At 46.2% G+C, this 12,961-nt stretch overlaps 1 protein-coding gene and 1 pseudogene across 1 annotated transcript in view; one reads left to right on the top strand and one right to left on the bottom strand.

Annotated features, from left to right (window-relative positions):
* GABBR2 (gamma-aminobutyric acid type B receptor subunit 2) overlaps window positions 1-12,961 on the bottom strand; it is a 351,797-nt gene that overhangs the window by 113,948 nt on the left and 224,888 nt on the right. The gene's annotated exons all lie outside the window — the stretch shown is intronic.
* LOC125150956 (60S ribosomal protein L22-like) lies at window positions 10,001-10,389 on the top strand (annotated as a pseudogene).

Raw genomic sequence — 12,961 nt, 5'->3', positions numbered from 1 at the left:
GGTTTGGCAGACAGATGGTGGTGCACTCCTTCCTTACCTGCACAGTCGGCAGAAGGGAGCTGCCCCAGCCAGTGAGTGGGGTCTTTGCCCAGCTTCCGGGATGGCTAGCTGAGCCCTGTAGCTCTAAAGTCACACACCATGAGACCCTCCTCCAGGCTTTTTGCCCCCAGCCCCAACCTCTCTTCTTTCCTGGTCATTTGCAGATGCAAGCATCCCCACGATTAGAAATACTTAATTTTGCTTTACTGTATTATATTCTATTTTTGTTAAATAGATTAGTCTCCACCAGGAAAACCAAACTGCTGACCAGCCAACCTGAAAGTCTGAGACATGCAATTTGCAATCTGTCAGAATCTTCACTTTCGGCCAGGGTGGGCTGCAGACTGGCCTGGAGGGGGTGGGACAGGGCTCAGACAAGGCAGCTGGTGCAGCAGTGGTCCAGATGCAAGGGCAGTGGGCTCGAGCTGCAGGGTGGCCGGGCAGAGCGAGGAGTGCGCTGCAGAGTAAGGTTATGGGAAAAATGGGCAGGACTGTGGAGCTCATGGACAGGTAACTCAAAAAGGGCACTCTGCTGGGAGGCGGCCGCCTGGGTTCTATCCCCTAATTACTTCGGTCTCCTAGTCTCCTAGGAGTAGTTTCCTAGTGTGTAAGGAGATAAAGTTCATATTATCTGAAAGCTGGGCCCAGAATTCCTCCTAGGAGGAAATGATCTTGGTTAGGAAGGAACCTTGATTAGCCTCCTGGGTAGAAAGGAAGAATGTCGGCGAGGGGAACAGAAGGAGCTATTTTCTCGGCAGAGAAGGAGGCCCAAGAGGGGTGGGAGGCCCGGAGAGACCACCACGAAGGAAATGGCCCCTAAGACGGGGAGGGTGGCGAGCAGGAACAAGGTCAGGAGTAAGTAAGGTCCAACTCAAAGTCATTCAAATTATATTCTCTGGTACAAACCCTCTCTGCTTGATCCCCAAACCTACACTGGAACCCCTCACAAGTCCTTGTAAAGGGGATGGCTTTCAGGTCCGTTTGTTCTTGTTTTGTGTGGCTGTCATAACGGAGGAGGGGTCTGAATTTCCTGCATGGGTCAGTGGGGCCCAGAGCTGAGGAAAACCTCAGGGATCATGGGCTGGTCCAAATCCTGAATGAATTCAACACAAGCAGAACCATGAGAGCACAAGCCTGCAGGAATGTGAAGAAATCCTGAGGTTGGTCATCCCTGAACTGAGAGATGGAGCTTCCTGAGAACCTTTCCAAGATCCCAATGGCTGACATCAGGTTACACACAGAGGCTGGAGTTGGGCAGGAGGCTCTCCAAATCTTGAATGCGTCTTGCTTTCTCCATCTGTACAACAGTCTGTGTGTGTTTGCATTGCCAATGCATGTGTATGTGCATGCGTGTACACACGTGAGGGCATATGTATGTGGCAGTCTCCTTGTCTCCTCCCAGCCCTGGTGGCCCTCAGCTCAGTCCCGATGAGTCACCAGTCCCACCTCCCACCTTGGAAAGAGCGGGCTGGGCTGGCAGGAAGGCACCTGATTGAGAACCCATTCTCCCTCTTGGCTCAGCTCCCCCATTAGAAACCCAGATGGCTCCATATGCGGTTTGGGGACTATTCACTTGGCTTCATGGGCTAAGCCTAAAAATCTTCCATCATTTAAAAAAGTCTTCCACCAATTCTCCTGGGAAGGAAAGAGGAGTCAGCAGGGGCAAAACCAGAAAGGGAGGGAAGGGCAGCTGTTGGTGGCCCCACCTACTGAGGTGGACTCAGGCTTAGGGGGGTCAGGAAGCTACTTCCAGCAGCAGAGACAGAATGATGGCTGTGGAATGCCAGGCGTGGATGAGGTGGGTGTCTGAAGCTGTTTTCAGAGCTGGAGTGGGGCCAGCTGAAGCTCCGAAAGATAAATGGAGGAATGTTTTTGCTTAAGATGGGTTCTCTCTTCCCTTCCACTTCTGGCCTAGGCTCGAGGGGCTCTTCTAAGACCCCTGTTCAACTTATGGGTCCAGCTGGTGAATTTGAGACATAATTCCTTATTATCAAGAGGATTTGCACCTGGTTTATAGCTGTCGAACATTTTGTAGCGGACATTTTTCTTGATCACCAACCGATCCCCATTTGAATGATAATAGTACCCTGATTTCAATTTAGAGATGACGTTTTCAGGGGCTGTGATAGCCACACTCTAAGATGGCTCCAATGATTCTCCCCTACTGGTATTCACACCCTGTACAGTCTCCTCCCACATTGAACAGGGCTGGTCTGTGTAACCAGTAGGATATTACAGAAATGGCAGAGTGTGGTTTCAAAACTAGATCATATAAAGACACTGCAGCCTTAGCCTTGCTTTCTCTTGGATTACTCATGCTGGTGGAAGCTGGCCACCACGTGATGAGGACACCCAAGCAGCCATATGGAGAGGTCCATGTGGTGAGGAACTAAGTCCACCAATAGCCACCATTAGTAAGCCAGCCATGGCAGGGAGCTATCTTGGAAGCAAATCTCCACCCTCAGGAAGCCTGAAGATGACTTTAGTCCCATCCTGCCTGCAATTACATATATTAAAGACCCCAAGCCAGAACCTTCCAGCCAAATCACTCCTGAATTCCTGACCCACAGACACTATGTGAGATAATAAATCTTTATCGTTGCTTTAAGTTACTATGCTTTAGGATAATTTGTTATGAAGCAATAGATAACAAATACAGGGTCACAGGAAGTAAGAGAATTCACCCTGGATGGTTCCAAGGAAGATACTTTTTTAAGGACTACTATAGAGTGAGGGAACAGATTAAGGGAACAGACACAAGACAGCATTGTGCCCATAGACTAACAATGGCAGGAGCTGTTATATGCCTTGGAACAGAGGAGCAAGGGAAGAAATAGTGTCCTCAGAACTTCACAAGAGTGGGAGGCAGAGAAGCCATAGCCTTGGAGGGAGGGCACAGCTATTTCAAGAGATATGAAAGCAAGGCTGGGGGCTGCCCCCTGACCTCTCTCTCTCCTCGGTGGCTTTCAATCTCCTGTCTGCACTCCCCACTGGCTAAATCCAGCCAGAAACCCCGAGGACAAGGGATCCCGGGTAACGTCGACCATGGCAACAGCTTCCCAGGGCACAGAGAAGGGCAGAGAATGGATCTGTTGGAGGAGAGACAGAGAAGAGACAAAAGCCACCCAGAGATCCACCTGGCCCCACTCTGACTTGTTGAAGTTTCATGAAACTTAACTCTATGCAGGGCTGAATCACATGACTTAGACTAAGCCAATCAGTGCAGCCTTCTAGTTACAGTGATTGGTTCAGGTATGGGCGCATGACCCAAGTCAGCCAATCAACGCACAGAGGACTCACTTCCAGGGATTTTGTTGGCATTACTGGGGAAACAGGTTCCCTGTCTTGCTGGACTTGGTGCTGTGATGTGGGATTCAGAAGCAACTGTGTGTGCAGAGGCTGAGAATGGCACTGGCAGAGGAGAAAGCAGCCCCAGAGAGGAGAGATGGAGAAGCCTCATCCTGGACTTCACCAGTATCTTTGGGGAGGGACGGTTTTCTATTACTTGTGCCAGAAGAGTCCTGAGTGACACATTCTCATCCACAGCCTTGATGATCCTCATGGCATCTCTCTGGGGTAGGCTGGGCAGAGCTCATTAATCCCATTTTGCACATGAAGAAAATGAGGTTCCGTTCTCTTTATCACTTGGCAGCCAGTTCATTTAAATTCGTCATTAAGTTCACTATACCAGCCTAGGTTTTTGGAATATATTTCGCCCTCACATTGTATGATTTAAAATTTTTGACTTCTGTTTCAATGGCCTCGCTGTGTACATGCCTGTAATCGAAAGGTGCCTCAAACTCTCTTTAGAAGTAGGTGGCCCTCAATTATTAATTTTAATCAAACAAGCAAATAGGTGATGGTGGTCAGGAAGATTTTCCAAGGTCACACATCTTTGAGGGGCTGGATCTGAGACTGGAAGGCGGGACTGAAGCAGGTCCCCAGGCCCTTTATTGTCCCCAGTGGGAAATGTCCTTCTTTCAGTACTTCCTTTGTTTCCATACTCTCCTCTTCTTCCTGCTTCTGCGTTGAACCCATACTCTGGGGAGTACAGTGTGAGGGCTGGTAGTGGGCAGGTGAACGCTCAAGGCTACCTTGCAAGGGATAGGCCAATGGCTCCATGGTGCCCAGGGAGTCTGGAACAAAGCAGGGGCACTTTTCCCTCTGGTAGGGGAGGCAAGAAAGAAAACATCTTCTGACTACTCAGTTAGCCAAGAGCTTCCTAGGACCCATAAAATATGGCCTCTGATTTCTCTGATGGTGTCTGTGCTTCTCCCCTCACTGACACCATTCCGGCTACAGTGGCCTCCCTGCATTTCCCACACACTCCAGCTTCTTTGCCTGCTTGATAATTTTTTGATTAGACATCAGACCCCTCGCTGGGTGCTAGATATTTTTAAAACTCCCTTAAATGTTCTAAAGCTTTGTCTGGGACCTCATTAAGTTACTTGAAATGAGCTTGACCTTTCTGAGGCTTGCTTCTAAGCTTTGTCAGCTGGGACCAGAGCCACCATTAGTCTAGGGTTGATTTTACCCCAACTGCTGAGACAGTAACCTTCTGAGGATCTCCCCGTGCGCTATGAAGGTTTCCCAACCTGGCTGGTGTGAACATGGATGGTTCCTGGCCCTGCATGAGCTCCGAGGATCCCTCTGCCTGTTCCTTTCTGCTCGTGCTTTCTCTAGTCTCAGGCGGTTCCCTCACTACATCAGCAGGTGCTGACAGTCCACAGCTGAAGACTTGAAGCAGCCCCTTGAAGCTCTGCCGCCCTCCCCTCTCATGTGGCTCTCTCCCTTCCGCTACTCTGCCTGCAAATTCTAGCCTCTTGGTTTCTCTTAATTCAAATTTTCAACTCTGTCTCCATTCACATTGTCAACCAGGTGGACTGCGGGGCTCTGTGTGGGCCGTCCTTCCTGTGCTGCCGCCTGGAAACCCTCCAGGCAGTAAGCTGGGCAATCCGAAGGCTCACGTCCTCTGTGTCCCTTCTCTCAGGAGTCACTCTCCTCTGCTGTCTGTAATCCAGTGTCGGAAAACTGTTGTCACACATGATTTCACCGGTTTGTCAGCTGCTTAAGGCAAGAGGGTAAATCCAGTTCCTGTTACTCCTCCGTCTTGGCCGGAAGCTCCCCCTACCCCAGTGCTCTAGACATTGTCAACCTAGACTTTCACCCTGGTGGTCCACCTGTCTGGATCACTTTTACCCCAGACATGGCATGGCTCACTCTTGTACCTCCTTCAAGTCTTTTCTCACACATCACCTTCCCGGTGAGGCCTCCTCCGGCCATCCTGTTTAAAACTTCCTGGGGAGCCCGGGTGGCCCAGTCAGTTCAGCGTCCAATTATTGGTTTTGGCTCAGGTCATGATCTCACAGTTTGTGAGTTCAAGTCCCTCACCGGGCTCTGTGCTGACAGTGCGGAGCCCGCTTGGGATCCTTTCTCTCCCTCTCTCTCTCTGCCCTTCACCCACTTGCGCTGCCTCTCTCTCTCTCAAAATAAATAAATAAACTTAAAAAAAAAAAAAGCACATTTAAACTTCTCCTTGCTCCCCCTCCATTGGTGCCATTTCTAATTCTCCTTCCCTTCCTGCATATTTCTTTCTTCTTCCTTCTTAAATAGCAACTGTTGCCTTCTAACATACTATATAATTTACTTATTCAATATGTCGATTATTGACTCTCTCCTTGTACTAGGTTGTAAATTCTTTGAAGGAAGGGCTTTCTGTTTGTTTGATTCACTTCTGTGTTCCTGGATTCCAATACAGTGCTTGGCCCATAGTAAGTTCTCAAAAATTAGTAGTTAAGTGGATAAAAGGTTGAGAAGATGATAGAAAGCCCACCCCTGCCAAAAGTGCAGCTATGAAGGTTGAGAATCCGATGTGTGTGTGGAAGACTAGCTAATATCCCTTCTGTATGAAGAGCAGCAGGAGGAGAAATACCTGGAAACACAGGTTATGGCTGGAGGTAAAGGTCCTAAAATGCCAGGCTCTATCCTATAGGCAGTGCGGAGCCACGGAAAGTTTTTAATGAGGAATAACACGCTCAACAATTATTTAGGAAGAATAATCTGGTAGGTGTAAAAAGTGAGAGCCAGAATAAATGAGAAGCAGAGGAGAGAGAGAAGAGAGGTGGTAGTTGGGAGTTCACAGAGTCGGCAGAGCTCAGCAGGTGGAGGGAAGAGTCGAAATGATACCTGTATAGATTTTTCTGTAGAAACATGGCGGGTGTGAGAGTGCGAATTAGGTTCCAAAGAATTCCACTGAGGGAGGTGGGGAAGTAGACAAAGGTGTAAAAAAAAAAAAAAAAAAAAAGGGCATTTGAAGTGGCTGCCATCAGGCCCAAAACCTGGACTCTACTTCCCACCTTGTGAACGTGGGCAGGCTACCCAGTTTCTTGAACTGGGTTTCCTCATCTATAAAATGGTACCAAGCATATCTCCTTCACAGGCAGGACCTGCCCCTGGGAAACTCGGTACTTCAGGTGCTTAGTAACGGTTGGTTTCCATCTTGAAAACCTTTTCTCCTTCACTACTTCGGAGTCCCACGAGGCCTTAGAGATCAGAGAGCCCTTTCTCTGACCATGTCAGGCAACATCCCCATGATCTCACAGATGAACTGAGGCCCAGAGCTCAGCCCCAGCTGACATCCACTGACTGTCCAGTGGAGGTGGGGGGGGGGGGATCATCTGATAAGTCCCACTGCCTGTTATGGTCACTGCTCACAAAAGTTGGGGTGAGGAGTGTGAGCCCAAGGAGAAGACACCAAGCCGGGCATCTTCTCCACATCCTACTGCTGGGGGGAAATAGGACACGTTTCCATTATACTGAAGTTTAGAACCTCAGGATACTCTGTTCACAAGAGACTTTAATTCCCAAGACAGCTGTCTGGTGGCTAAGGTCATTAAATGTGGATTACTGAGGCAGCTCTTCATAAGCTAGTTGATAGAATTACTAGATTTGAGGATGAACAGAGAATTTTTTTGGTGCGTTTCGGAAAGTACCATAGAGCCTGTATACACTGCAGGGACCCTGCCAGATTACTAAAGGGGAATGATAGTGGTTATGTGGATTGAGTATCACTACTTATGGCCTACTAAAGATCCCGTGTGCCTGAGGGAGAATCTAGGTCACTGTTTTATCACATATGGTGGCCCTGTAAAAATATATACGTACGTGTTTATGTATGTATATGACACATATATATGCATATATAAAATTCTGCATTCTTGATGTTATTGCACCAAAAGTCTACTAGAGCCACAATCTAGAGCTGATCTATCACAACAGGCATTCATTGTATGTGCCCTAAGGTTTCAAGCCTCAAGAGTTTTTCAAGCTGGCCTCTGGTCTATGTTAGGCAAGACCCTACGTAGTTGTTTCTACATACTCAAGATTAAGTTACATGATATGCCCTCAGTTAACTGGAATCCAACTAGTGGGGATCCAACTCACTAGAGTTTGCCATTGAGGAGAAAGAAGTTCCTCCAGCCTCAGAAATTCGAGGCTCACATGAGAGCAGGACATGTTCAAGGCCTCTCTGATGTCTACTTCCCCCTTTTCTCCGCTCCCTGCTCCATTTATTTCTAAGTGAGAATCAGGGTCCATCTAAGATATATGGGACAGAAAGGAGAAGAGCATTAATAATGGCTGAGAGCCTATAGGTGCCAGGAACTGAACCAGGTAGCAATGTGTCATCTAGTCCTCATGACAACCCTAGGAGCTGAGTGTTCATACATCCTATTGTACAGATGGGAAAAGTGAGTCCAAGGGCTTACTAGCTAAAGTCCCTTGACTAGTAAGGGCCAAGACTGGATTAAAGTCTAGGTCTTTTGAAGTTAATATTATTTTAATACTATTTTTAAGTCTTCCTTTTTTTTTTAAGTGAGACCTAAAGTACTATATAATCACTGCAAAAAATTTGAAAATGAGAAATAAGCAAAGAGAAAGAGTTCCATCCAGAGACACTCACTGGATAACATTTTGGAGTACATTCTTCTAGTCTTTATGTATTTAAAAGTTGGTTATCAAAAGTGAGGATTAAAAAAAGTTTTTTTTTTTTAAATTAAAAATACAGCTACCCTATGACTCAGCAATAGCACTAGTAGGAATTTACCCAAAGGATGCAGGAGTGCTGATGCATAGGGGCACTTGTACCCCAATGTTTATAGCAGCGCTTTTTTTTTTCAACGTTTATTTATTTTTGGGACAGAGAGAGACAGAGCATGAATGGGGGAGGGGCAGAGAGAGAGGGAGACACAGAATCGGAAACAGGCTCCAGGCTCTGGGCCATCAGCCCAGAGCCTGACGCGGGGCTCGAACTCACGGACCGCGAGATGGTGACCTGGCTGAAGTCGAACGCTTAACCGACTGCGCCACCCAGGCGCCCCTATAGCAGCGCTTTTAACAACAGTCAAATTATGGAAAGAGCCTAAATGTCCATCAATGGATGACTGGATAAAGAAGATGTGGTTTATATATACAATGGAATACTACTTGGCAAGGAGAAAGAGTGAAATCTGGCCATTTGCAGCAACGTGGATGGAACTGGGGGGTATTATGCTAAGTGAAATAAGCCAGGCAGAGAAAGACAGATACCATATGTTTTCACTCATATGTGGATCTTGAGAAACTTAACAGAAGACCATGAGGGAGGGGAAGGGGAAAAAAAAGTTACAGAGAGGGAGGGAGGCAAACCTTAACAGACTCTTAAGGACTGAGAACAAACTAAGGGTAGATGGGGGGTAGGCAAGAGGGGAAAGTGGGTGATGGGCATTGAGGAGGGCACCTGTTGGGATGAGCACTGGGTGTGGTATGGAAACCAATTTGACAATAAATTACATTTAAAAAAAGTTTTTTTAAGTGAGGATCTACCATAAAAACCTTTGTTTTATATATTATATATGTAAACATTTATATATATAAATGTTTATATATATATGCTTATATATATAAATATATAAGTGGTACTAAGCACATCTCCTTCACAGGCAGGGCTTGCTCCCAGGAAACTCAATACTTTGGGCACTTAGTAAATGTTAGTTTATATATATATATATATATATATATATATATGTGTGTGTGTGTGTGTGTGTGTGTGTGTGTTTATTTTTGAGAGAGAGAGAGAGAGAGAGAGAGAGAGAGAGAGACAGAGTGCAAGTGGGGGAGGGGCAGAGAGAGAGACACACACAGAATCTGAAGCAGGCTTTAGGCTCTGAGATGTCAGTACACAGCCCAACGTGGGGCTCGAACTCGCAAACCATGAGATCATGACCTGAGCCGAAACCAAGAGTAGGATGCTTAACTGATTGAGCCACCCAGGCACCCCTACCATAAAAACCTTTGTAACCTTCCCCCTTTACACTGAAGAATATATTGTGAACAATCTTCTATGTCATTAGTGCTCTATAACAACTACTTTTAACGGCTGCCCTTCCAACCCTCTAGCTGGCTCCTATTCATTCTTGAACCTCAGCTCAGTCATCTCCTTAGGAAAGGCTTTTCTGATCCCCAGCCTCTGTCAGGCCTCCATGCTATAAGTTCTCAACACACCCCATGGCTTTCTTTCAAAGCATTTTCCACAATGTATATTCAAATAGTTATTCACATGAGTATCTGTTTAGTGTCCATCTCTTCCCTGGTACAAGAAACAAATCTGCCTTGCTCAGCGCTGTATCTGTAGCATCCCCCTCCCCACGTCCTTCCGCTGTAGGTGGTAGTAAATATTTATAGAAGTGAATGAGCAAAGGGAAACAGTCACTTCCCAGCAGTTGTGCCAGGTATTTATTCTCTGGTTTCATCACTGGTAATAATTCCATGGCCCAGAAGGGTGTTTTATTAGTTCTTGGACATACAGTTAATCTTTCCCCTATAAATATCTGATTTCTCCTGTTGTTCAAGCCAAAACATACATACATACATACATACATACATACACACATACATACATAAAGTGATATATGCTGCCGCCATGATGGCGCCCATGAAAAAGCTTGTGGTGGAGGGGGTCGAAAAAGAAAGGAGCAAGTTCTGAGGTTTACCTTCGACTGCACCCACCCTGTACAAGAGGGGGTCATGGATGCTGCCAATTTTGAGCAGTTTCTTCAAGAGAGACTCCAAGTGAGTGGCCAAGCTGAGAGTCTCAGTGGAGGGGTTGTAACCATTGAAAGGAGTAACAGCAAGATTACTGTAACTTCTGAGGTGCCCTCTTCCAAGAGGTGTTTGAAACATCTCGCCAAAAAATATCTGAAGAAGAATAATCTACATGATTGGTTGTGCAGAGTTGCTAATAGCAAAGAGAGTTACGAATTGCATCACTTCTGGATTAACCATGATGAGGAAGAGGAGAAAGATGAGGATTAAAATTCATTTATCCGGACATTTTGTATGAGTTCCTGAATAAGACTTGGGAACCAAAGATGAATAAATAAAATGATATTGATGAGTTATGGCTTTCTTCCTTCTTCTACTGGGGATCCCTCAATCATACACGGCCCTTTACAGTTTGTAGTGCACCTTCCTTAATTCATCTGCAGAGCCACCCAGCAAGGGGCTCTTGATCACTGGTCTCATTTTGCAGAAGAGAATGAAAAGATTAGAGACCTCCCCAAGGTCACCACTGCTAAGATGTAGGGGACAGCATGCGAACCCAGGTCTGCGGACCCCATGTCCAGTGCTATTTCTGCCACACTGGGCTGCCTATCCCAGGAAGGTAAACAGCCACCCAAATGAGACAGTGTCACTTCAGTTTTGCCCCGCATTTTCAACCAAAGCTTTCAGAGTCATTTTTGCAACTGGAACATTTCTTAAAGGAAGAAAACTAGTTCATCACAGTAATCAAGTCTGTCATAGAGGATGTGTGATGATGTTTGAAAATATAATCCTATGAACATCAGAACTGACAACTCTGAAACATCTCTAGGCTAAATCTGCTAATAACGGTCTTTAGCATTCAGGTTGGCACTCACATCAGTTGGTGTGATATATTTCACAGCAGAAATGCCCTAACAAGGAACTTCCTCAAAGAGGAACTGTGTAGAGGACAGTTTTTAATGAGGCCCAATCCCTGAAAGGGTGAAATGTGAGTGGAGAATAATGGCATGAAATGAAACATGTATTTCCATGAGTCAGATGACAAGATGGGGTCTCACATCAGAAAATGCAGCAAACACTTTCTAGAGGTCAGGACTTGTACAGAAAAGGAGTCAAGACACCAGGGCCATCACCTCTGTAGATCCTCCCAGAGAAAATGTGCTTTGATTAGAATGAAGCAGACACATATGAATCGCAATTACCTCTTCTAGGCCTGCTGTTCACCCACTCATTCCTTCTCACCCACCTATCTTCCCACCGACTCACCCATTCATTCATCTTTGTTTAACCACTGACCTGCCCATCTATCCATCTACCCAGCCTTCCATCCACCTACCCACACACATCCATCCATCCACTCACTCATCCATTCAACCTTCCAACTATCTACCCACCTGCCCTTCCCCCCACCCATTCACTCACCCATCCAACCAGCTAACTAGTCTTTCCTGGATATCTACTATGATAAAGACCTTAGGAGATGTTGAAGAGGTGGGGGACAGGTGGTGACAAAAATATCTGATGTATTTGTTCATTGACCATCAGCTGAGACTCTAATATAGGTCAGACCGTGAGAACATTCATAGAGGTGAATCTTAGAAAGATTCCCCCCAAGGAGTGGGTAGAAGAAGCCTCCATCATAAAACTAACCAAGTACTTGGAGTCAAGATGATGGCACAGTGGGGTTGAGTGCAAGATTTGACACACCGTGCTGCCTGGGGTCCAGTGAGGGAGACAGGTTTCAACAGCCACCACCAGCAGCTTACCCAAAGCAGCCGGGCTCTTGTCTGTTTAATGGACACCCATCCCCTGGCCAAACACCATTTTGTTTTATTACTAAAAGCACACAGAATGTGGTGAAGGGGCCTTAAACAGAAAGAACATTAATCCTATCACAGAAATCTCATGTGCAAAAGTATAGTATCGTTGGCTGGCTTTGGTAACCAGGCAGACTGCCCAAGGAAACCACTGTTCTGTTGGTTTCTCTCTCTTTCTCTGCCTTTCCCTCTCTTTCTCTCTCTCTCTTTCTTTCCCACTCATTTATGATTAATTTCTTCACCTTGGAAGAGGACGACCAACGTGCCTTTTAAGAGACAGAGAAAGCAAGAAGAAACAACCATGATGTGCAGATCACCTCCGTGGTTTCTGCAGGATCCATGTACCATCTGTGCTCTTCTTGACGGAATATCTGCCTCTTCGAACTAAAAAAGAAACCTTATCTTGCTACCTCAAGTGCTAGTTATATTTTTATCGTGCACATTAAAATCAAACACAGCTATTAAAATAAAGAGTGTGGGTCTGGGTCCCAGCTAAGACTGTCCCTACCCCACCTCTGGGGCGCTGTCACGGGACCTGCCACCCTGGCTGCTATCCTTGGGCCCTGCCTGGGGGCCCCGACCGGGGTGAGCCGACCTAAGGCCCCAGGCCAGCTGCCCCGTTCAAGGCTTGGCTTCATTTTTGTTACTGCAGAAATGTGCTTGCTTATTTTTTCATCAACAAGGAGGGTTAATGGAGGAGTCTTCCGAGGAACAAGTTTAAAAGAAAAAAAAAAAAGTAATGTTAAATGTAATTTTAACGTTAATGTAAATGTTAACTGAGGAACAATGATATTGAGCTTATATGTAAGATCTCTTTTGAAAAACAAGTTTGAAAACCAGTGGAGTAGCTTGATAAAGCTAGACACATGATGACGATGAACACCTGTAAATCACATATTTAGGTGTGTGTGTGTGTGTGTGTGTGTGTGTGTGTGTGTATGCTTAATTGACTAAGCCACTCAGGTGCCCCCGCCTGTGTGTGTGTGTGTGTGTGTGTGTGTGTGTGTGTGTGTGTGTGTATGAAC

Source organism: Prionailurus viverrinus, chromosome D4 (genome assembly GCF_022837055.1).
Source record: "Prionailurus viverrinus isolate Anna chromosome D4, UM_Priviv_1.0, whole genome shotgun sequence".
NCBI lineage: Eukaryota > Metazoa > Chordata > Mammalia > Carnivora > Felidae > Prionailurus > Prionailurus viverrinus.
Note: the sequence above shows the minus strand (reverse complement) of the source record. Positions and strands in the feature narration are given on the sequence as shown.